Here is a 6,000-nt window from a genome sequence, read left to right as displayed (position 1 = left end):
AATAGAAATGAAATTGATCAGATGGGCCTGCGGAGGCGGAGAGTCCCAGCAGCGGGACAGGTTTTTACTACCTGTGCTTGTTTAGGGAGGAAAAAAAGTTCACTCGTTGCCAAACAAGCATCTCTTTTCTTCAGGAGCTGGGATGGATAGATCATTTTCATTACACAAAATAACTAATTTCCTTGAAAAAAACAATCTCAGCTCAAGGTCTCACAGCTTACTCGCTTGTTCTGGAGCTTTTTGATCATATCACACAGTCTTCATCCGCAGATGGAGCTAGCTCAATTATCATAAACCTGCAGATATTGAAACGTCTCATTATTCTGTGAACTTTGAGGACTTAACGGAGTTGTAAGCGACATTCACTGCCACTAAATGTTGCACTCGAGCACCAGCATCCCAGACCAAAACAAGCCTACGCTATGGCCTAAAAGACGCCTCGCTTTGTTAAATGCACTAGATTCAAACTGGACAGAAACACATTAAACTCACCAAAACCGTCTTGGTTAGTCTGTCCACTGTTCCAGCGATCACCAACTCTGGCTTGGTGGAAATAAACCAAATCAATCAACTATATTAATTCTTTGAAATATTCTGGCTCTATGCCTCAGCCAGCAGCCGCAAGACAGGCTGCAATGGCTGCAATGTAATCCATGCGGACAATTTCGCCCATCAAAGTAGCCTCCGTCCACTAAAAGTGCAACATGACAAAATTATGGAAAGGATCCCTATAGAGATGAACCTTTTTGTTAAACAGTAAGATCCTTTTTGTTTAACTAGAAACAGCTGTTATATCGCTCTCGCTAGTCACCAGACAACATTGGAAAACCCAATAATTTTACTTTGTAGATTACCATCAAACAATCTTCATCCAAACTGGACAGAAACAATTTCAAACTCACCAAAACAATCACCAATGATTGTTGATGATGAGAAAAGAAATAGCCGTTGTGTCGCTCTCCTCAAAACCAACAGTTTTCACAGCACTCACAAACACTAACATGTACGCACAGCCAGACCGGCTACCAAAACAAAGCACAGAAAAGCCCGGATGACAGCACATTCAGAGGGGGTGTGACATAATTCTCTGCTCAGGACGCCATTACTGAACTATATCTTTGTACAGCAAATAGTTGTTTGCTGGTATATTGCATACACAGAACCTTTAATGTTGACCCTGACAATTCACTCTTGAGAAACAGCAGTTGACGATAAAATCTTATCACAAGGTTCACTTACTTGTTCCAGAGCTTTCAAACATATCACACAGTATCACATAAAACTGTTAATTTCTATAACATTTGTCAAGAGAAAAGACAGCAGAAGTGCACTTAATATTATATCTGATACTATGTTTACATGTAATTTGGCAGGAGATTTAATAGAACACAATTTTTTCACTGAAATTGCGTCACACATATGTTACTTGCATTGTTACACACATTTTGACATGCTGTAGAGAAAACCATGCTGTAGAGAAAACCACAGATATTTATAACTTTTGAACTAAGGCAAACTAGCTGTAGGTCAGGTCAGACGGGAGTATGTTGACATATGTGTTTCCCAGAGACTGATGTCAGCTTCTTGGACCATGTTTTGGGATCTCCTCAAATGTTGGCATGAACATGTTAAAACCCCTTTGCTACCATAAATCTCTCGAGGCAGCGGAGTTAACCGCAGGGCACGATTTTGCTCTACTTCTTCTCGAGGTGGATGCCCTTACTTCAAACAAGGAGTAAAAAATACATCTTTTCAGGTACACAAATCATTTGCGGTGTCTCAGTTGTCTATTTTGGTCTGTAATACTGTTTATTTAGGATAGTGCCACCATGTCATGTGGGGAAAGGTTTCATTTCACCGAGGTTTTCATGGCTGAATTTACATGTACTCCCTGCGCTAGCAACACGAGCAAGCTCTGCTGATGTCCCATGCAATCAGCCACAATGAAATAAGACCCCATTTCAGTTGGAGCTGAATGGTCATGGTTATGGTCACTTTTCTCGTCTAGTGACTTTTCCTTGGAAAAGTAAGTTCCTCACATGGTCTAGTAAAACATAAATAAAGCATATCTGGCATACCTCAGTATAGATATTCCATTTTATGACGAAGGACATAAGCTGGTGTTATGTCATAAAACTGTATAGTCTATATTCACCTCATATGTGACATTAAAAGTAATCACATGTTGTCAACCCATCATGTCAGACGCTGGCACTCTGAACCTCCACCACAGTGGCTACAGTATGTCAAACCCTGAGACAGACTAGACTTGACCCCTTCTGGTTCAGTCTAAGGACATAAACTGAGGCACCGAGGTGGCCCATGTTTTGTGTTTGCCCTCCACATCCTACTGTAGTCTTTGTCTTGGACGGGGCTGCATTAGCCTCCTTGCAGGGACTTCAGATGAGCGACATCCTGCAGCTGCAAGATGTGGGCCAAAATCAATGTCCTCTCAGAAGCGCAGCACTGGGAAAGTGCAGCATAATCAGACAGGCTTTCCTCCTTTCCTCTAAACTCTCTTTTATACCTGTATTCAACAGGCTTTGATGCCTATACTCACTTAAAGCGCTTGACTTCTTTGCACTCATGATGTATTGTAGCATTATGTGAGTCCGTCTAATGGGTTGTTCTGCACAACCACAAGAAATTGACAACTCATAAAAACAACCCCAGTGAAGTTCATTTTCATATTTATGACTAAGTCAAACGTTTCGACATCATATGTGGCAAACCAAAACACATATCAAATCGAAGAAAATGCATGACTATTGCATTCTCTCCAGAAGATGATATTAGATGACATTAGACTGCATTAGGCACTATTGCAAAACGTCTAGGTTTCCAATGGCTTGCACCACAAGCAGCAATCCATGAAACATTCAGCACAGAGAAGCAAAACTCTGAAACAGTGTAATAGGAGCTTCTGGTAGGCTTACTTAATTGTAGGCTTCATGAAATCTGTCATAAAACAAAGGGATTGTGGGTACCCACATCTCCCCAGATCCCTTTTCCTCTACATTTCACATGTTAGTCTTTTTGTTTGCTCACTATCTTACTGTAATAGACTGGGAGATAAAGAAAGGCCTCAGTTTCGAGAAAAAAAAAAAAAAAAGAGTTGCCCTTGTGTTAAAAGAGTGGCGAAACTGAAACATTTTAGTTTGTCAACCTGAACCCGCCTCAGAGATGCACTTTGTCTGAAAGCCAGACACTGACACCTGGTGGTCACCTAGTTGTGAGGCAGGTCCAGACATGTTCTGACAAATTCACTTGAAAGCCTTATGTTGCAGCAACATCATGTGGAATCTACTAAAGATAAAGCCACTATTGTTTAGGAGGAATAACACAAGTGTAATTCAAGTGTATTGTAGTAAAGTATCTGATATTCTATGTGGAATATCTTGAACATGGACACAACATGCTGTGCATAAAAATGGAAAGTAAAAGGGAGGGAGGGACAGAACGCAGAAAATGTAATTAACATACTGAATGATGCTCTGGGTGGATGTTACAAACATGAAAGCCAGGGACAGGGATACAAGACATTTTAATGCATGCCAAAAATAGATTGGTTTATTTTAAAGGGATTCAATGTTAGTGTATTAACTTGTTTCATTTAGAAACATTACAAAAAGAAATATCCCTGATCATACAACAAGCCACAGAACACCTACAGTGTAACAGTGTTTTTCAGTGCTCACAGATGCATCAGCATCTCTTCACCACAAGGGGGTAGAGGCAGACAAACTTAGCCAAACTGAAGTGGCTATCTGAGGCAGCCTTCTGCTGAACACTGCTGATAATGTCACAAAAGCAATGATGTAGAACTACTGCCAAATGACCTTGATGCTCTTTACTCCCATTCCCACCTCGACCGTGTTCCAACGGTCTGACCTCAATTCAGCTCATCCAGGACCATTAGGGAGCAATGTGCCAGATAACGTGGGCCAACAAAAAGTGTTCTTCGAGAGTGTTTGTGCGGTTTGCTCTTGTGTCCAGAGGCTACTGTTGTGTGGATGCGGGGTCTGGCACGGCTGATGCATTCTGCTGGGTTCATAGGACTTTTCGCAAGACCACTTGCTGAATGGGGGAGGTACCGAATGGAGCATCTGGGCCCGTGGCTTAACAATGACTGTGTGGATGAGATAGAGAGAGCAGAGGGGAAAACTGCAAGGAGAGAGAGAGAGAGAGAGAGAGAGAGAGAGAGAGAGAGAGAAGCAGAGGAATGGAAGTGGAGGTTGGTGTGTGAGAGGAAGAGTGTGTGTGCACATGCCAGACAGAAACATACAGGTAGAGGGGAGGTCAGAAGGGAAAGAAAGGAAAAACTGTGAAATATTAAGACAGACAGCACAGCAGGGAGCACTGGAAAACAATAGATGCAATAAAAAAGAAGGGATGATAGAGCTGCTAACACAAGAAGCCCAAGCATGAAATCATTTATATTGCTCTACTGCAGGCACAAATAGTGTATATTTACTGGCAGCCATTGTAATAAACATTAATCAGAGAATGTTCCATCTATTACAGATGGCTTGACCTAAATTACCACACTGTAAATCATAGAAATCTCTGAGCAGTTGGTAAATATTTCTTTTATCCACACAATTTCATCTTCATGGTCTGGGTCAGAGATGTACTCTTACAGTCACTCTTTGTGTATTTCAGCCGTAACCTTAATGTAATGAAAGTCATTTTGTATTCCAAGCCCATAAAACTTATTTTGAGTGTTTAAGATGATTGCATGTTTTATGTATTGACTCATATATTTATGTTATGAAGGCATGTGTACCAACACACACACACACACACACACACACACACACAAATGCACACCCTGTCACTCGTTTGCTGCCTCACCTCTCACTCTCTTACTGTCAAACAGACACTGATATATGCACTCGCTTCCTTCCTGTCACACGCACACATCTAAATGTAGAGAAACATTAATTCTATAGCAGATGAATGAGTGTTTTCGGCGGTGCTTCCCTCCCGGGAGTTGTGGGCCAAGCGAGAGCGTTGCTATTTCAGCTGCGGTGTAAGGGGAGGGGGGGCTGCCTGGTCTGACCGCAGAGAGAGGGCCGCTGCTAGGACTGTGGCCGAGGCCCCTGCTACTGACCCAGGGAGCAGACAGTAAAACCTGGGTTTATGGAAGTTCAGAATGCGGTGGGTCCTCTTGTATCACTTTCTGTACATACACAGAAGTAGGTTAGACAGCAGAGGTGCCCTGAAATAGAGGGTTTTATATTCATCTATAGTTTTCAGTACACACTGATCTGCCACATCTTAACTAAGGGCAGTGCAGGAATTTTCTATAACTACAAATAAGTTTTTACTCTTCTACATTTAACAGTTACTGGTTACTTTTTGGATTTTCCATTAAAAAAATTGATATAGCTCATGAGACTTTAAGGCCCAAAGAGGTCAAATGATCCAATATTATATATAACTGTAGCTATATACATTTACTCTCTATAAATCTATATCTATCTCTCTCTCTATATATACATATAGATAGATATAGATATATCTATTTAGATATGGATATATACAAAGCAAAGATTAATCACCCAGTAATCATTTCACGGCCCCTCAAATGTATTTTATGACCCAGTGGGCCCAGCCCCTAGGTTGGAAACAACTGTATATACAGTAGTAATAAAACTAGCTCCACCTCAACCAGCTACCACAGTAAAATCCTATTTGTGCACTGATGGATCAATATTAACAACCTAATGCTGTAATGTATAAGAATATATCATACACAGGGGCCAGTTGTCTGAGGAATGAGTAGCTCTACTTGTTACTACTACTAAATGTACTACATTACTACTTGCTAAATGTAGCTGACTTTTACCGAAGTAGGATTTTAAATGAATGCTTTTAACTTCTAGAGGAGTATTTTCACATTGTGGATTTGCAACTTTTACTTAAATGATGAGTATTTCTTCTACCACTGACAGTAGGATTGTTAAAGTGGCGACTGTATTGTACAGTTTTAAGTAC

This window comes from Micropterus salmoides, unplaced genomic scaffold (assembly GCF_014851395.1).
Source record: "Micropterus salmoides isolate LMB-PRFRI ecotype aquatic unplaced genomic scaffold, ASM1485139v1 Ms_hic_scaffold_1, whole genome shotgun sequence".
Classification (NCBI taxonomy): domain Eukaryota; kingdom Metazoa; phylum Chordata; class Actinopteri; order Centrarchiformes; family Centrarchidae; genus Micropterus; species Micropterus salmoides.
Note: the sequence above shows the minus strand (reverse complement) of the source record.